Source organism: Bos mutus, chromosome 1, assembly GCF_027580195.1.
Source record: "Bos mutus isolate GX-2022 chromosome 1, NWIPB_WYAK_1.1, whole genome shotgun sequence".
NCBI classification, from domain to species: Eukaryota; Metazoa; Chordata; class Mammalia; order Artiodactyla; family Bovidae; genus Bos; species Bos mutus.
In genome coordinates, this window is record NC_091617.1 from 81,207,704 (window position 1) to 81,226,152 (window position 18,449).

Here is an 18,449-nt window from a genome sequence, read left to right on the forward strand (position 1 = left end):
TGCAGGAGAGAGAGAAGGAGCAGTCGGGGGAAGCCTTGAGCAAGAAGCGCCCCGAGGACAGGGCGCTGTCTCCCACTAACGGGGCCTAGCGCTTGGTCCAGCACGGAACAGCTATGAAATGACTATCCTCTGATCAAACCAATGGAGGCGTGGGAAGGGTGAGCAGATTTTCTACTTACATAGTCACTGAGGCGTTTCTCAACCACCTGGAACTTGCAAAGCAGGAAGTGTGACTTCACACAGCCCTGGCTCCACCTGGATTCTGTGATGACTAGTGAGCAGTTCTGGCTGAGTTATTTAGCTTCTCTCAGCTTCATTAGCTGCAAAACACTACTCTCCAGAATTGTGCGGATCACACTGACATGTGGGTCCGGCACCTTTTTGATGGTCAATAAATGGCCGTGACTGCTGTGCCTGTGTTATGTCTGTGCCTGGGGAAAGCATCTGGAAGGCACGGCACTGGACTGAGAAGCTGGGAACTTGAGTGCTAATCCTGCTATAGGTCCCTGTATAACCTGAGCAGGTCCCACTGCTCTGATGGGTCTGTGTTCTGACCTATTGAAGGGCAGTGCTATCAGGGCCACACTGCCATCCGGGTGCCGTGAGACTACAGGCAATTCGGGGCACAAAGGCTGAAGGTAGTGGTGTTTACTGAAGCTAATCGGGGATCTTACTGCAGCATTAGAAGCAAACTAATGCAACCAACTAGGGCGCTGTCACCAAGACCCATGATAGGGCTGAAGAGAAACAGTAGATTCAGCCTAAGATGCTGTACAGAGAAACTGATTTGCTAAATCAGTGCCATGCTCAAAAGAAAAGCGGGAGCGCCAAACGTGAACACAGCCTCAGTCTCTGCTTTACAGTGCTTTATCCTTAAACAAAGCACCAAACCTAGACCATCTAACCCACAGGCACAGAACTGATCAGGAGTGATTCTCCAATTGGAAGAGAAAGAAACTATCTGCTAGAGCAAATTTCTTTCCTCCCATGTAATGAAGTCCAGTAACAAGAGCTGAAAATTAAACTAGCTGAACATGAAGAGGAAGAAGCAATGACAGCCCCGGACATGTCCTTGTAACACTCAGAATTAAAGTAAATCCAGTGGAAAACGAGGCCCTGATGATCTGGGAGAGCCCCAGGGAAAGGGACGCAGGGCAGAGCGAGTGTGCTAGCCCATTTCAAAGCTCAGTGCCTCCCAGATGGGTGGAAGTGAGCGCTGTAATTACATCCGCTGCAAGGAAGAAAACAAACCAGGGCTTTCGGGATTCACAGGCCTCATAAGCACATCAAGCTTGATACAGGAAACAACTCTGATCGCTGCCACCCCAAAGGCTGAGTTCCTAGGAATATGTATAATAACACCAGGCATTCTGGATACAGAGCCTTCCGAGTCATACATGCAGACAGAGGTACTCATGGAGACTGAGCTCTGCCTGATCATGTCTTATTCTTCACAATAAACAAGGCCCTGAAATAAAAATCCCAGCATCTCCATTCCTAATTGTCTTCCCACATGAGAAGGCTGAGCCTAGAATGTGAGAGACATCGGCTCTTGGTCTAATTTTGTGATACGATTGTCTCCTCTGCACTCCAGGAGCCTTACTGCTGGCGCTTCTGGAATTTGCTGGTGGAGATGGGGGCAGAGTTGGAGCAGAATGGACGTAATGAGAGCCATATTTCCCACTTTCTCTTGCCTTGGCCTCACTATCAAGTCTGTCTTTATTTCTTATACAGCTAAGACTTTTGCTACCACAACAGTTAGAACTGGACATGGAACAACAGACTGGTTCCAAATAGGAAAAGGAGTATGTCAAGGCTGTATACTGTCACCCTGCTTATTTAACTTCTATGCAGAGTACATCATGAGAAACACTGGACTGGAAGAAACACAAGCTGGTATCAAGATTGCCGGGAGAAACATCACTAACCTCAGATATGCAGATGACACCACCCTTATGGCAGAAAGTGAAGAGGAATCAAAAGCCTCTTGATGAAAGTGAAAGTGGAGAGTGAAAAAGTTGGCTTAAAGCTCAACGTTCAGAAAACGAAGATCATGGCATCCGGTCCCATCACTTCATGGGAAATAGATGGGGAAACAGTGGAAACAGTGTCAGACTTTATTTTTCTGGGCTCCAAAATCACTGCAGATGGTGACTGCAGCCATGAAATTAAAAGACACTTACTCCTTGGAAGGAAAGTTATGACCAACCTAGATAGCATATTCAAAAGCAGAGACATTACTTTGCCAACAAAGGTTCGTCTAATCAAGACTATGGTTTTTCCTGTGGTCATGTATGGATGTGAGAGTTGGACTGTGAAGAAGGCTGAGCACCGCAGAATTGATGCTTTTGAACTGTGGTGTTGGAAAAGACTCTTGAGAGTCCTTTGGACTGCAAGGAGATCCAACCAGTCCATTCTGAAAGAGATCAGCCCTGGGATTTCTTTGGAAGGACTGATGCTAAAGCTGAAACTCCAGTACTTTGGCCACCTCATGCAAAGAGTTAACTCACTGGAAAAGACCCTGATGCTGAGAGGGATTGGGGGCAGGAGGAGAAGGGGACGACAGAGGATGAGATGGCTGGATGGCATCACTGACTCGATGGACATGAGTCTGGGTGAACTCCGGGAGTTAGTGATGGACAGGGAGGCCTGGCGTGCTGTGATTCATGGGGTCGCAAAGAGTTGGACACGACTGAGCGACTGAACTGAACTGAACTGAAGCCGACTTCACTTTCACTTTTCACTTTCATGCATTGGAGAAGGAAATGGCAACCCACTCCAGCATTCTTGCCTGGAGAATCCCAGGGACGGGGGAGCCTGGTGGGCTGCCGTCTATGGGGTCGCACAGAGTCGGACATGACTGAAGCGACTTAGCAGCAGTAGCAGCAGCAACTGTTTCAAGAGGGCTACCTAGGTGGTGCTACTGGTAAAGAATCCACTTGCCTATGTAGGAGACATAAGGGATGCGGGGGTTTGATCCCTGGGTCCAGAAGGTCCCCTGGAGGAGGGCATGGTAACCCACTCCAGTATTCCTGCCTGGAGAAACCCATGGACAGAGGAGCCTGGTGGGCTACAGTCCATGGGGTCACAAAGATTCAGACATGGCTAAAGTGACAGCACACACACACACACAAGCTGTTTCAAACTAGAGGTCCTTAATATTTAACCCTTTTGCCTAAAGTGAAACTGACTTCAGAAAGCAGTGACGCCATACTTCCTGCTTCACCTGCAAACAGAAAACACCTCTCCTAAAATTCCCACCCACAAGGCAGTTTGTTTTCACACAGAACCTGACCTCTCACCTTCATTTCCCAATACCGCAAAACTCTCAATGAGCTCACAGTTAACAACGAATTAGGTGAAGAAATAATAAAATAAGCTGGTATGTTGCTAAGCTGACTAGAGACAGGAGGGAAACACTGGCAGAACATCTCCTGAGGAGATTTCTCTTAGAACCAGCTGTGAAGGAAGAAAGTATGTGAGGCTGGACATGGGAATCGTGACAGACTGACTGAAAAATATCCATTAAAAAACCCCACCAACTACAAGACCACAACTGAAAAGAAACAGTACAGTGACTTTTCACAGCAGAGGAAGAAAATGCTGATTTAAGTTTTCTATGATGTGAAAAAGGAGTAACCACCACTAACAGCTAACAGTTATGGAGCAAGTGATTACTGTGTGCCAGCGTGCTCTGCGCCCTGAACTTGTATTATCTCACCTCATCTAATCATCAGACACCCTAAGAGGCTGGTTCTTTCATCACCCTCATCTTACATTTGAAGGAACTAAGCTCCTGGGGCAGGAGGTGCCCAAGGTCACACGGGTTGGTGGCACAGCCCAGATGTGAACTGGGCGGCCCAGGCCCAGGGGTCTCCTCCACTTGCCATGCTCTTGGTATTGGCCTGGAAAAAGCCTGACAGTCACTTTCAAGGGACCCAGAAGGTTTTACCCACACTAGGTACAAACAGCTCATGTAGCTCAGTATCAAACAAATAACCCAATTAAAACATGGGTAAAAGATGTATTTATTTAATTTTGGCACCTGGACAGGGACTTGAACCCTGGACCCTCTGAGTAAAAGTCTGATGCTCTACCAGCTGAGCTACCTGGGCAGGCAAAAGATCTAAACAGACATTTCTCCAAAGAAGACATACAGATGGGCAAAAACCACTTGAAGAGATGCTCAACATCACTAATTATTACAGAAATGCAAATCAAAACTACAATGAGGTATCATCTCACAGTGGTCAGAATGGGCATCATCAAAAAATCTACAAAACAATAAATGCTGGAGAGGGTGTGGAGAAAAGAGAACCCTCCTACAGCATTGGGGGGTATGTAAATTGATAGTCATTATGGAGAACAGTATGGAGGTTCCTTAGACACTAAAAACAGAACTACCATATGAGCCAGCAATCCCACTCCTTGGCATGTATTTGGAGAAAACCATAATTTGAAAAGATACATGCACACCAATGTTAATGGCAGCAGCACCATTTACAACAGCCAGGACAGGAAAGCAAGCTAAATTTCCATCAACAGAGGAATGGATAAAGAATATTATTGAACAATATTGTGAAGTAATTAGCCTCCAATTAAAATAAATAAATTTTAAAAAAGAATATCACTCAGCCATAAAAAGGAACGAAACTGAATCATTTGTAGAGATGTGGATGGTCCTAGAGACTGTCATACAGACTGAAGTTAAGTCAGAAAGAGGGAAACAAATACTGTAATATTGATACATATATGTGGAATCTAGAAAAATGGTACAGATTATCTTATTTGCAAAACAGAGACAGAGACAGAGGTAGAGAACAAACGTATAGATACCAAGCGGGAAAGGGAGGTGGGATGAATCATGAGATTGAGACTGATGTATACACTACTGATACTATGCATAAAGTAGATAACGAATGGGACTGACTGTATTGCACAGGGAGCTCTGCTCTGCTCTGTGGTAACCCAAATGGGAAGGAAACTTTAAAAAGAGGAGATACATGTATATGTGTAGCTGATTCACTCTGCTGTGTAACTAACACATTAGAAAGCAACTATATGCCAATAAAAATTAATAAAAAAGCATATATGTATATAATGGAATATTATTCAGCCATAAAAAATCAAAAAATGCCATTGGCAGCAACATGGATGGATCTAGAGATTGTCATACTCAGTGAAATAAGTCAGACACAGAAAGACAAATGTCATATGATATCGCTTATGTGTGGAATCTAAAAAATGGGAACAAATGAACTTCATTACAAAACAGAAATAGTTATGAATGTAGATAACAGACTTACGGTTACCCGGGGACAAAGGAGGGAGGGATAAACTGGGAGATTTATGTAAAATAGATAACTAGTAAAAATCTGCTATATAGCACCAGGAGCTCTACTCAATACTCCATAGTAGCTTATATGGGAAAAGAACCTTAAAAAAAGAGTGGCTATATGCATAACTGAGTCGCTCTGCTGTACACCTGAAACTAAAACAACACTGTAAATCAACTACACCCCAATAAACAATAAAAAAAAGGAGCACCCTAGGACTAGCTGGGCAGTATGTGAGCCATGCTCTTGAAACACCGATGGCCTCACCTTCTTCAGGAGATCCTTCACCGATCTGTTTTCTAGTTAAAACAACATCCTATAAGGCCTGTGAGGTCTCAACAAAAAGCCCAGGAGGCAGCAGGGTGGATGAAAACCCTCTACAGCTGTCAGTGTCATGCCTACAAGTGCATCTTAACGGGCTGGGCTGCAGAGGTCCTGTGAGAACCAGCAGTGCTGAGGAACGAGCCGAGCTCCTGCAGGGAGACGCCTCATGCATGGTGAGGAGACAGCGTTATGCGCACATCAGGCCATGAATGTGTTCTGCCAGCACAGAAAAGGCTCTGAGCGGGGCTAACACTAATCCATTGTGTTGATACAGTTGAGGTCAGTTATCTCATCTACAAAACAGAAACCTGCATGACCTTCCTCACATGAGGGGAGTTGACAGGAGGGAAGAAGGGGAGGAGAAGGAAGAAATGGAGAAAACGTTTCCTGTCATCTATTTAAGTCTCTGGCCTTATTCTACTACTTTTATGTTTGATGTGTATCAACCCAACAGGTAGACTTGAGTGTCTGGTTTACATGGGAGGAGGTTCAGACACGTTAAAATACAACTTGTAAGGGGAGCTCCTGACAACAGGTCTAATCCTAAGCCCACTCTCCACGTTAGTAATAACACGAGGTGCTCCGAGTGTGGAGGTGTCAGGGACTTTCGGAGGACAGCCTGAGCTGGGGGCATTCCAGGGGGCTGAGGATCCCTGGGGCCACTGACGAGGGCAGCACCACAGCGCCACGTCACTATACAGATGACACAGTGGCTTTTCTTATTTGGTTGTCCGCCCATTTTGCTCCTTCACAAAAAGCAATGTCCCCCAGTTGGTTTCAAGTCTCTGACGCCTGTATACTCCACCAGTCTATGCTTGGCTACTCCTAACCTGCTTTGGAAAGCAACACCCTGGGAAAAATCTATGGTGGCAAAAATTAATGATCTCACTATGCTTAGAAAAAAAAGGTTTTTTAAAAAACAGATCAGGCAACTGTAGAATGCAGCCTCAATTTTATTTAACTAATGTAGTTCCTTGGTCAAATTTACAAACCTTGCCTGTTATCCTAACAGGGATTATTATTATTATAGAGCCAATTAGTGTAATGGAAAGCTCAGACTCCCAAACACATTAAAAAATAATTTCTGGGTGTCGCCACCCCCATGTCATGGAGGCATTATCTAGAGTCGGCATTATCCAGAGATGTCAGGACACAGACCAGGACCATTGGTAACTAGAAATGGAAAATGAAAGTACCAGGAAATGCCGTGGATGACAACTAGGCTGGGACCCCAACCTCCTTCCTTTCCAGGGGCACGTCCTATGCAAACCTTCATTCCTGCTACATGGTATATTATGGTCCCTCCATTCTTGCTTTTTCTTTCTGTCAGGAAAAGAAAATCTAAAAGGATCCAGAAAGACTTATTTTTATGGGAAGCAGAGAAATGGTATAGACCTAACAGAAGCAGAAGAATTAAGGAGAGATGGCAAGAATACACAGAAGAACTGTACAAAAAAGATCTTCATAACCCAGATAATCACAATGGTGTGATCACTGACCTAGAGCCAGACATCCTGGAATGTGAAGTCAAGTGGACCTTAGAAAGCATCACTACGAACAAAGCTAGTGGAGGTGATGGAATTCCAGTTGAGCTATTTCAAATCCTGAAAGATGATGCTGTGAAAGTGCTGCACTCAATATGCCAGTAAATTTGGAAAACTCAGCAGTGGCCACAGGACTGGAAAAGGTCAGTTTTCATTCCAATCCCAAAGAAAGGCAATGCCAAAGAATGCTCAAACTACTGCATATTGCACTCATCTCACACGCTAGTAAAGTAATGCTCAAAATTATCCAAGACAGGCTTCAGCAATATGTGAACCGTGAACTTCCTGATGTTCAAGCTGGTTTTAGAAAAGGCAGAGGAACCAGAGATCAAATTGCCAACATCCGCTGGATCGTCGAAAAAGCAAGAGAGTTCCAGAAAAATATCTATTTCTGCTTTATTGACTATGCCAAAGCCTTTGACTGTGTGGATCACAATAAACTGTGGAAAATTCTTCAAGAGATGGGAATACCAGACCACCTGATCTGCCTCTTGAGAAATTTGTATGCAGGTCAGGAGGCAACAGTTAGAACTGGACATGGAACAATGGACTGGTTCCAAATAGGAAAAGGAGTACGTCAAGGCTGTATATTGTCACCCTGCTTATTTAACTTATATGCAGAGTACATCATGAGAAACGCTGGACTGGAAGAAACACAAGCTGGAATCAAGATTGCTGGGAGAAATATCAATAACCTCAGATATGCAGATGACACCACCCTTATGGCAGAAAGTGAAGAGGAACTAAAAAGCCTCTTGATGAAAGTGAAAGTGGAGAGTGAAAAAGTTGGCTTAAAGTTCAACATTCAGAAAACAAAGATCATGGCATCCGGTCCCATCACTTCATGGGAAATAGATGGGGAAACAGTGGAAACAATGTCAGACTTTATTTTTCTGGGCTCCAAAATCACTGCAGATGGTGGCTGCAGCCATGAAATTAAAAGACGGTTACTCCTTGGAAGGAAAGTTATGACCAACCTAGATAGCATATTCAAAAGCAGAGACATTACTTTGCCAACAAAGGTTTGTCTAGTCAAGGCTATGGTTTTTCCTGTGGTCACGTATGGATGTGAGAGTTGGACTGTGAAGAAGGCTGAGCGCTGAAGAATTGATGCTTTTGAACTGTGGTGTTGGAGAAGACTCTTGAGAGTCCCTTGGACTGCAAGGAGATCCAACCAGTCCATTCAAAGGAGATCAGCCCTGAGATTTCTTTGGAAGGAATGATGCTAAAGCTGAAACTCCAGTACTTTGGCCACCTCATGTGAAGAGTTGACTCATTGGAAAAACTCTGATGCTGGGAGGGATTGGGGGCAGGAGGAGAAGGGGACAACTGAGGATGAGATGGCTGGATGGCATCACTGACTCAATGGACGTGAGTGTGAGTGAACTCCGGGAGATGGTGACAGACAGGGAGGCCTGGCGTGCTGCCATTCATGGGGTCGCAAAGAGTCGGACACGACTGAGCAACTGATCTGATCTGATCTAAGTTACAAAGAAAAGCTCCTGAGTGGGATGGCATTTTCTGTCAGTCAGAAATCCCCCTCTGTCTTATTAAAAAATCAAAACAGGGAATTCATATATGTAATTAAGGCTTCCTACCCTTTGATTATCTAATTGATTACTGTCTACTTAAGAGGAAAGTCAAACGATTATCTTGATGGATGCTGCTGTGGGGTAGCAATTAGGACAAAGCTCTCTTCCGAGAGCAGGGTCCTTAATGATTTCCTATCAGAGTCCTGATTGCTGACACATTTTAAATTCCAGTATTCCTGCCCATTTTAACTGGATAAAATGATTACCTGATAACAAGAGGAGTAAAGAGTCAACTGGAAAAGCAAGTTTAACCCTAACATTATATAGCCAAACCCAATTCAAGTTAACAAGTTAATTACAAACCTAAGGAAAAAGAACGCCTGTGCACTGTGGATATACCCTATTTCTTTTAGACACCAATTTGCTGTCTGCCAACAGAGAAAGAGATTGTGGACCATTTCTCCTTTTAGGTCTTGGTTGTTGGGAGATGGAGGGTAGGAAGTGAAGTGAGAAGAAGAAAGTTAAGAAAAGGTACTATATTAAGCTATTTTAACTGAAAAAAAAAAAAAAAAAAACCAGCAAACTGGAGACTTCCAAATCTTGCCATTATAAAGTAATACTGCTGAACCAGAGTAGCTCTCCCAACATTAGTAGGTACAAAATCAGCCATATATAAATATAAATATAAATATATCAGTTATTTCCAAATTTGGGACAAAAGGCAGAGCCGGACTGCAATCCTTGCCAGAAGGGAGATCCACCACAGGTGTCCTGTGACTGCCCTGGGGTTCTATCTGGATGCACTTTCTGGACTGCAGCACAGGGAAGGAGAGGCCAAGGGGAAAGCGGCAGTCTTGCTGAGTCAAAGAACTAGAGACAGGAGTCTGGGGCTGGGAAATGGGTAGAATTTTGAAAAGGAGGAAGCTGAATTGAGAAGGAGCTCTAGGACTCTATATAGGAGTCCCCTTAAGCAGAGGGTCACCAAGAGTCGGACAGGACTAAGCACAAAGTAAAGTAAGTGAAGCTTCTGACCGATTACTCAGCTGCACATATGCAGGCAAGACTCCAGAGGCCTGTCAGAGAAAAACTGCTGGGGAGCAGCTCTCAACAGCTGTGAGATAAATGGAGCTTCTGGAGGGTACGGAGTGCTGGAAGACATGGGATACTAACTTCTAAGGTGAAAAGGCCTTGACGAACACCTGGGTGTCCACTGAGACCAAAAGAAAAAAGCCATGTATTAGGATCAGGGATATTCTAGATCTGGCCAAACAAAGGTTAAGAGCAAGCCTCAAAAATATGTAGCTGATTTAACAGTAAATTAATAACCTATCAGAACAAAACTCAAAAGTCTCTAAATGAAGACAACAAAATCCAGATGATAGCACATCATCCACAATGATGAGGATAGAATCAAAAGTTTCCAGATATGTGGAACAGGACAATGTAACTTCTAACTGGGAAAGAAGTTGATAGAAACAGAGATGACAAATACTGGGTTAGCAGACAAGGAATTTAAAACATATAAATATGCTTAAAGATTTAAAGGAAAGGATAGCCCTAACAACTCAATATACAAGAGAACCTCACTAGAGACACGGAGACCATAAAAAGAATTAAATGATGGGAGATTAGTAAATGAATCTCTAGCACTGCAAGGTTCCTATATTTTGTGTTAAGTAGTAAAATATTAACTCTAACCAGATTGCAATAATGTAAACATGTAGTCTGTAATTCCTACAGCAACCAGCAAAAAGATAACAACAGAAGAATCAACCAAAATACTAAAAAATATCCAAACAGCCCCAAAGAAAACAAGGAAAAAGGAACAGGAAAGCAAAATACAGATAAATCAAAAAAAGAAAAAGGAAAAGGAGACAGATAAGTCAACAATTATAGTTGGAGACTTTTAACACTCTTCAGTAATTATCAATAATAAGATAACTAGACAAAAAAAATCAGTAAGCATACAGAAGATATAAAGAGCACTAACGACTGTTTTCACTTAATTGAAATTTATAAGAATTATACCCAACAACTGTAGATTACACTTTTGAATGAATAATGTTCATTGAATAATGTTCACATTGAGGAACTATATGCTTGGCCATAAAAAAGTCTCAATGACTTTTCGAAGATTTATATCATACAGTGTATGTTCTTTGACCTCAACAGAATTCAATCAGAAATCCACAACAGTAATGTATCTAGTATGACCTAAATCAAGTCATTTATGATTACACAGTGGAAGTGACAAATAGATTCAAGAGATTAGATCTGATAGAGTGATTGCCTGAAGAACTATGGATGGAGGTTTGTAACACTGTACAGGAGGCAGTGATCAAAACCATTCCTGAGAAGAAGAAATTCAACAAGGCAAACGGCTGTCTGAGGAGGCTTTACAAATAACTGAGAAAAGAGAAGAGAAAGGCAAAGGAGAAAAGGAATGATATAGCCATCTGAATGCCGAGTTCCAAAGAATAGCAAGGAGAGATAAGCAAAGTTGTCCTAAGTGAATAAGGCAAAGAAATAGTGGAAAACAATAGAATGGGAAAGACTAGAGATCACTTCAAGAAAATTACAGAGATACCAAGGGAACGTTTCATGCAAAGATGGGCACAATAAAGGACAGAAACAGTATGGGCCTAACAGAAGCAGAAGATACTAAGAAGAGGTGGCAAGAATACAGAGAACTATATGAAAAAGGTCTTAATGACCCAGACAACCACAATGGTGTGATCACTCACCTAGAGCCAGACATCCTGGAATGTGAAGTCAAGTGGGCCTTAGGAAGCATTATTACAAACAAAGTTAGTGGAGGTGATGGAATTCCAGCTGAGTTATTTCAAAGCCTAAAAGATGAAGCTGTTAAACTGCAGCACTCAATATGCCAGCAAATTTGGAAAACTCAACAGTGGCCACAGGACTGGAAAAGGTCAGTTTTCATTCCAATTCCAAAGAAGAGCAATGCCCAAGAATGTTCAAACTACCGTGCTCATTTCATATGCTAGCAAGGTAATGCTCAAAATCCTTCAAGCTAGGCTTCAACAGTACATGAACCAAGAACTTCCAGATGTACAAGCTGGATTTAGAAAAGACAGAGGAACCAGAGATCAAACTGCCAACATCTGCTGGATCATAGAAAAAGCAAGGGAATTCCACAAAAACATCTACTTCTGCTTCATTGACTACCTTAAAGCCTTTGACTGTGTGGATCACAACAAACTGTAGAAAATTCTTCAAGAGATGGGAATACCAAAGCACCTTACCTGTCTTCTGAAAAATCTGTATGCAGGTCAAGAAACAACAGTTAGAACCAGACATGGAACAACAGACTGGTTCAAAATTGGGAAAGGAGTATGTCAAGGCTGTATTTTGTCACCCTGCTTATTCAACTTACATGCAGAATACATCATGCAAAATGCCAGGCTGGATGAATCACAAGCTGGAATCAAGACTGCTGGGAGACATATCAACAATCTCAGATATGCAGATGATACCACTCTAATGACAGAAAGTAAAGAGGAACCTTTTGATGAGGGTGAAAGAGGAGAGAGGAACAGCTGGTTTGAAACTCAACATTCAAAAAACTAAGATCAAAGAATCTGGTCCCAATACTTCAGGGCAAACAGAAGGGGGAAAAGTGGCAAAATCACTGCAGACGGTGACTACAGCCATGAAACTCAAGATGCTTGCTCCTTGGAAGGAAAGTTGTGAGAGACAACCCTAGACAGTGTATTAAAGAGCAGAGACATCATTTTGCTGACAAAGGCTCATATAGTCAAAGCTATGGTTTTTCCAGTAGTCATATATGGATGTGACAACTGGACCATAAAGAAGGGTAAATGCCAAATAGTTGATACTTTCAAATTATGATGCTGGAGAAGACTCTTGAGAGTCCCTTGGACTGCAAGGAGATCAGACCATTCAATCCTAAAGGAAATCAGTCCTGAATATTCATTGGAAGGACTGATGCTGAAGCTGAAGCTCCAATACTTAGGCCACCTGATGCGAAGAACTGATTCACTGGAAAAGACCGTGATGCTGGGAAAGGTTGAAGGGAGGAGAAGGGGACGAGAGAGGATGAGATGGTTGGATGGCATCACCATCTTGATGGACATGAATTTGAGCAAGCTCTGGGAGTTGGTGATGGACAGGGAAGCCTGGCGTGCTGCAGTCCATGGGGGTCGCAAAGAGTCGGACACGACTGAACAACCTGAACTGACTGAATATATTGGGTACATGTGTAACTTTTATCCTGGGAATCAAGGTGGATGTGTGGGGTAACAATTGAGGCAATGAGAAGGTGGGTTTCACTGTATTTCAACAAACTGTCCTGTTTCAGATTCAGTTCAGTCTCTTGGTCATGTCCAACTCTTTGTGACTCCCTGTTTTAGATAGTGGAGGTTAAAAATTTTTCATTCAAGATTCCTCCTCTCCAAATGCTTTTCAGCTATTACTAAATTCTACTCAAGTATATTTTCATTTTGTTCTGACACTCTCCATTATTTTTGTCCTTTTCTGTTGTTTGCATATTGAAAATTACCTCAAAGCAGCTGAGGAGACAGGTGGGGTATAACATATTAAAAAAAAAAAAAAAAAAAAAGGCCACAACAAATAACAAGTTAGAAAGTTAGGCCAGACACTGAAAACGATAGACAGTAGTTTATGCCAAGTACCAAATGAAGTATGAGTAACAACTGCTGTAAGAATTCAAAGGAAGACGTCAAAGACATTTAAATTCCATATTATGAACTGCAAGTGGGTTTCCTGATTATCTCCCTGGCCTATTCACTCTGCCACTATGGTACAGGTTTTCCTCTCTCTCCAAACTCTCAACATTCCTTACTTCCTTCATATTCTCAATTGATTTCTCAGTGAACTAGAAATCGAGGAAGAAAACCTCTCCAAATGTTTGCCACCACAGCCACAACGCGGTATCCCAGGCAGAGTGGCCTCTGTGTTGTTCCCAGGTCACACTGGCACTCTCCTGCATCCAGACCACTGCATCTGCTGTTGCTTCTGACTGGAATGCTCTTTCCACTCAGGCTCACATGAGTGAAAGTGAAAGTTGCTCAGGTGTGTCTGACTTTTTGTGACCCCATGAAATTCTCCAGGCCAGAATACTGGAGTGGGTAGCCTTTCCCTTCTCCAATCTTCCCAACCCAGGTCTCCCACACTGCAGGCAGATTCTTTACCAACTGAGCTATCAGGGAAGCTCCATGACTGAACCTTCAACTTTTTTCAGGTAGAAAACGTTAGCTATCAACCTTCGATGACTACTCCATTTAAAAATGCAATCTTCCTTTTTATCTCCCTCATTGTGTTTTTCCTCCATAGCCTTTTCAGAATATAACACACCATATATCTTTAATATTTTCCCTCTGTCAGCTGAATGTGAGCTCTGTGAAGGCAGAGACTTGGCTTTGTTCCCTGCAGGATCCCCTTGTACACAGACCGGTGCCTGGTTGTACAGAAGGTACTCGATAAATATTTTTCGAATGAAGCAGAATTTGAGCTGGAGGTTAAAAATAAGGCATCACTTGTGAGGGGAGGGAAGGAAGGACATTCCAGACTACAGAAAGGAGAGGAAGAGCAAATACGTGGACATGGGATTCATTATGCTTAAGAAAGTGAGAAATTTCCTTTAGTTAAAGAAGAAGGAAAAGAAGAGAAGATGAGGACAAAGTGTGGACTGGTGTGCATCAATGGCCTAAACTGTCAATCTAAACTTATTCAGACTTAACTTTGTTAGCACCAAGGAGCAACTGAAGTTTTCTCAGCATAGAAGCGGTGGAGCAGGGGGCACTGGAGCTCTAGGAGACAGAGGCAGTGGGTCAGTGAAGAGATTCTTGGAAGTAGACAGGTACACTGACTGGGGAATCACAGCACTATTGAAGCAAATGGGAAGAGTAGGGAAAGACGGTTGGCACTGTTGAAGAAGACTTCTCACAGCTAAAAGCAAAACACGGGGAATTAGAGAATTTCTTCTTCCTAAAGACTGCAAAGAAATCTCTGTAGAATTTCATTTTCTTTCGCACAGTGCAGTGAAGTTGCTGGAGACAGATATGAATTGCCCTGTGTAGTTCCATAAAAAGGTAGCCTTAACTGAATCAATCAATAAAGGAAAAAGTTATGTGACTCAACCATTTAGAGTGGGGTCTCTTCTTTAAGAAAATGCTGTGTCTGGAATAATAGCTACCATTAACAGCTATTTCACCACAAAACCTGGGGGCTAAAACGTATTCATGTCAAAACAGAATCACAACTAGAACGCCTGTGGGATATGTATGCTGCTGCTGCTAAGTTGCTTCAGTCATATCCCACTCTGTGCGACCCCATAGATGGCAGCCCACCAGGCTCCCCCGTCCCTGGGATTCTCCAGGCAAGAACACTGGAGTGGGTTGCCATTTCCTTCTCCAATGCATGAAAGAGAAAAGTGAAAGTGAAGTCGCTCAGTCGTGTCCGACTCTTCACGACCCCATGGACTGCAGCCTACCAGGCTCTTCCGTCCATGGGATTTTCCAGGCAAGAGTACTGGAGTGGGGTGCCATTACAGAAAACAACAAAAACCACAAAAACGTCCCAAAGCAGTGACCTGTCAGACAGAACACACCATATTAAGTAAATACCCACTCTTCATCTTCTCTTCCTTTAACCAAAGATTTCTCACTGTTGGCTGTACATACTCGATTCCATGTTATGATATTCCATGAAAGGACTGGGAGCTTTCAGGGGTGACACAGTAACTGATTTGGGACAGTGGTCCAGACAGAAGGCTGTACTCTAGGTAACAGTATATCAGCCACTCAGGAACATCACGTACATTAAAGCAATTCAAACTGCAAAGCTCTGCTGTTTGTTGAAATATCACCTATTTGTAAAGGTCATAGACTCCAGAGTGCAATTAAGAATGGCCTACTGAGTTGTTTTTAATGCACAACAATAAGCTGTTGGCTGCTCTGGCACACATGCTGAAGAGAAAAGAAGATCTCTGCCATGTATTTTAGCAAGGCTGAAAAGCTTCATCAGGAATACTGTTGGAGGGGAAAGGCCCTTCTGTAAGCTGCTCAATACTCTGAGCTGCAGTAGGGTCCAAAATTCCAAGGAGATGGTAGACATGATGGCATTACTTGTTTGATAAGCACTACTTATTATATACTTCCATATACTGAGAGGGGACCAAAGATAGAATAAAGAAACACCACTGGCTCTGATGTGCTCTCACATACGTATATGCTTTCATATGACTGGATTCTACTCAGTGGAAACAATCGTATCAACTATTAATAACCAAGAAGCAGAATATTAAGGTGTCACATTAAGAAGCTGAAAAATCACATCCATTAACCTTCAACTGCCAAAGTATGGTGACTAATAAACATGACTAGGTGTCTCATGATCAGCTACACCACTCTATTCCTGGCTTTGTTCAGTACAAATATTTTATCCATGGCTTGGATAAACATAAAACAGGCCAACATGCATGGTATGAAAATACATGACTCCCAAAGGTTATAAACTGAAACAATGCAAGAAAAGCCCTGTTTTGACTCTAGAAACTGATTTATTTACATAGGGCAGGACCAGCAGCATGTGTGAACAGAATCAGGAGTTTGCTATCAAACATAGTTGAATCATCCTTACCAAATGGCTGCTAAAAAAGTTAATGTGCTTCCGGTTCAATTTATAGAAACAGAACCTAGAGAAGGAAAAGGCTGCACACTGTCCAACAATAGGACATTCTGGAAAAGAAAAAACTATGTAGACAGTTAAAAACAAACAAACAAACAAAAAAGCACAGCAGCTGCCAGAACTTTGCAGGGAGGGAGGGAATGATGATTAGGTTATGTAAACTGTACATATGACTGTAGTGTAAACTTTTGATTTTAGCTAATAATAATGGTGGCTAATTAAGTGTAATACATATACCACAGAAATGCTAGAGGTTAATAACAGGGAAAATTGGGGTAAGGGGATATATGGTAACTGCATATTTTCCATAAACCTGAAACTGCTCTAACAAAGTTTATTAATTAAAAAAAAACACATTAATCAAAATGCTACATTAGCAAATATTAACTTAATGCAAAAGAAATGGGTGAGGAATGGGATCTGCACACTGAGTAAGAATTCTGAGATCCCCTGAGACCCTTGGCTAGTCTCACTTTTCAAGCCAGAAGATACATACTATTATAGTAGAGAAGGATTAGTGTCATAAACAAATGCTCACTGCTGTCCTTCTTAGTAACTGTTTCTCATTGACATTCTCTCTTTCTACCTGAGGACTAATAGGCAGGTTTCAGAAAGCCGAAGTCACGGACTTCAGGTCATAATCATGGAAAACAATGAAGGTTTTCTATATATAATATCATGTCATCTGCATATAGTGACATGCAGTTTATACATGCAGTTTACCTCTTCCCTTCCAATTTGGGTATCTTTTTCTTGTCTCATTGCTGTGGCTAGGACTTCCAATACTGTATTGAACAGAAGTGGACTGAGAGTGGGCATCCTTATCTTATTTCAGATTTTAGTGGGAACGCTTTCAGCTTTTCACTGTTGAGGATTACATTGGCTGTGGGTTTGTCATAAATAGCTTTTAATTAGTTGAGATGCATTCCCTCTGTATCCATTTTGGTAAGACTTAGCATGAAAAGATGTTGAATTCTGTCCAATGGGTTTTTTTTTTTTTTTGCATTTATTGAGATGACTGTGTGGTTCTTGTCTTTTCTTTTGTTAATGTAGTATATCACATTAATTTGCATATGCTGAACTATCCTTGTGAACTTGGGATGAATCCCACTTGGTCACTGTGTATGATCTTTAGATCACAGATGTGGCTAACTAAAATTTTGCTGTGAATTTTTGCATCTATATTCACTATGAAAGGTACTGGCCTGTAATTTTCTTTTTTGGTGGTATCTTTGGTTTTGGTATTAGGGTGATGGTGGCTTTGGGAGTGCTCCCTCCTCTTCAATCTTTTGGAAGAGTCTGAGAAGGATCAGTAAAAGTTCTTTGTATGTTGGGTACAATTTGCCTGTGAAGCCCTGGTTCTGAACTTTAGTTTGCAGGGAGTTTTTTTTGGTTGTTTGTTTTTAAATTACAGATTCTATTTCACTTCTAGTGATTGGTCTGTTCAAATCATCTATTTCTTTTTTATTCAGTTTTTATGGACTGTGTGTTTCTAGAAAGTTGTCTATTTCTTCTAGGTCATCAAAATTGTTGACATATAATTGTTCATATTCAAATTGGAGGAGGAAGTAGAACTGTCACTGTCTGCAGATGAAATGATACTGTATATAAAAAATCTTAGAGACTCCACACAAAAACTACTAGAACTGATAAATGAATTCAGCAACACAGCAGGGCACAAGATTAACATCCAGAAATTGGTTGCATTTCTTTACACTAACAATGAAATAGCAGAAGGAGAATGTAGAAAAACAATACCTTTTAGAAATGATACAAATGAACTTAACAAAACAGAAAGAGACTCAAAGACTTACAAAACGAACTTATGGTTGCCAGGAAAGGGATAGTTAGGTAGTTTGGGATGGTCACGTACACGCTGCTATATGTAAAATGGATAACCAACAAGAACCTACTGTACAGCACATGGACCTCTGCTCAATGTTATGTGGCGGCCTTAATGGGAGGGGGGTTTGGAGGAGAATGGGTACATGTACATGTATGGCTGAGGCTCTTCATTGTTC

General features: G+C 42.0%; 1 protein-coding gene and 1 non-coding gene across 3 annotated transcripts in view; both read right to left on the bottom strand.

Moving 5' to 3' along the window:
* The window catches only part of VPS8 (VPS8 subunit of CORVET complex), a 295,718-nt gene that overhangs the window by 10,152 nt on the left and 267,117 nt on the right, over window positions 1-18,449 (bottom strand). The gene's annotated exons all lie outside the window — the stretch shown is intronic.
* TRNAK-UUU (transfer RNA lysine (anticodon UUU)) lies at window positions 4,043-4,115 on the bottom strand. The gene has a single exon. It is a non-coding gene; the product is annotated as a tRNA-Lys (tRNA).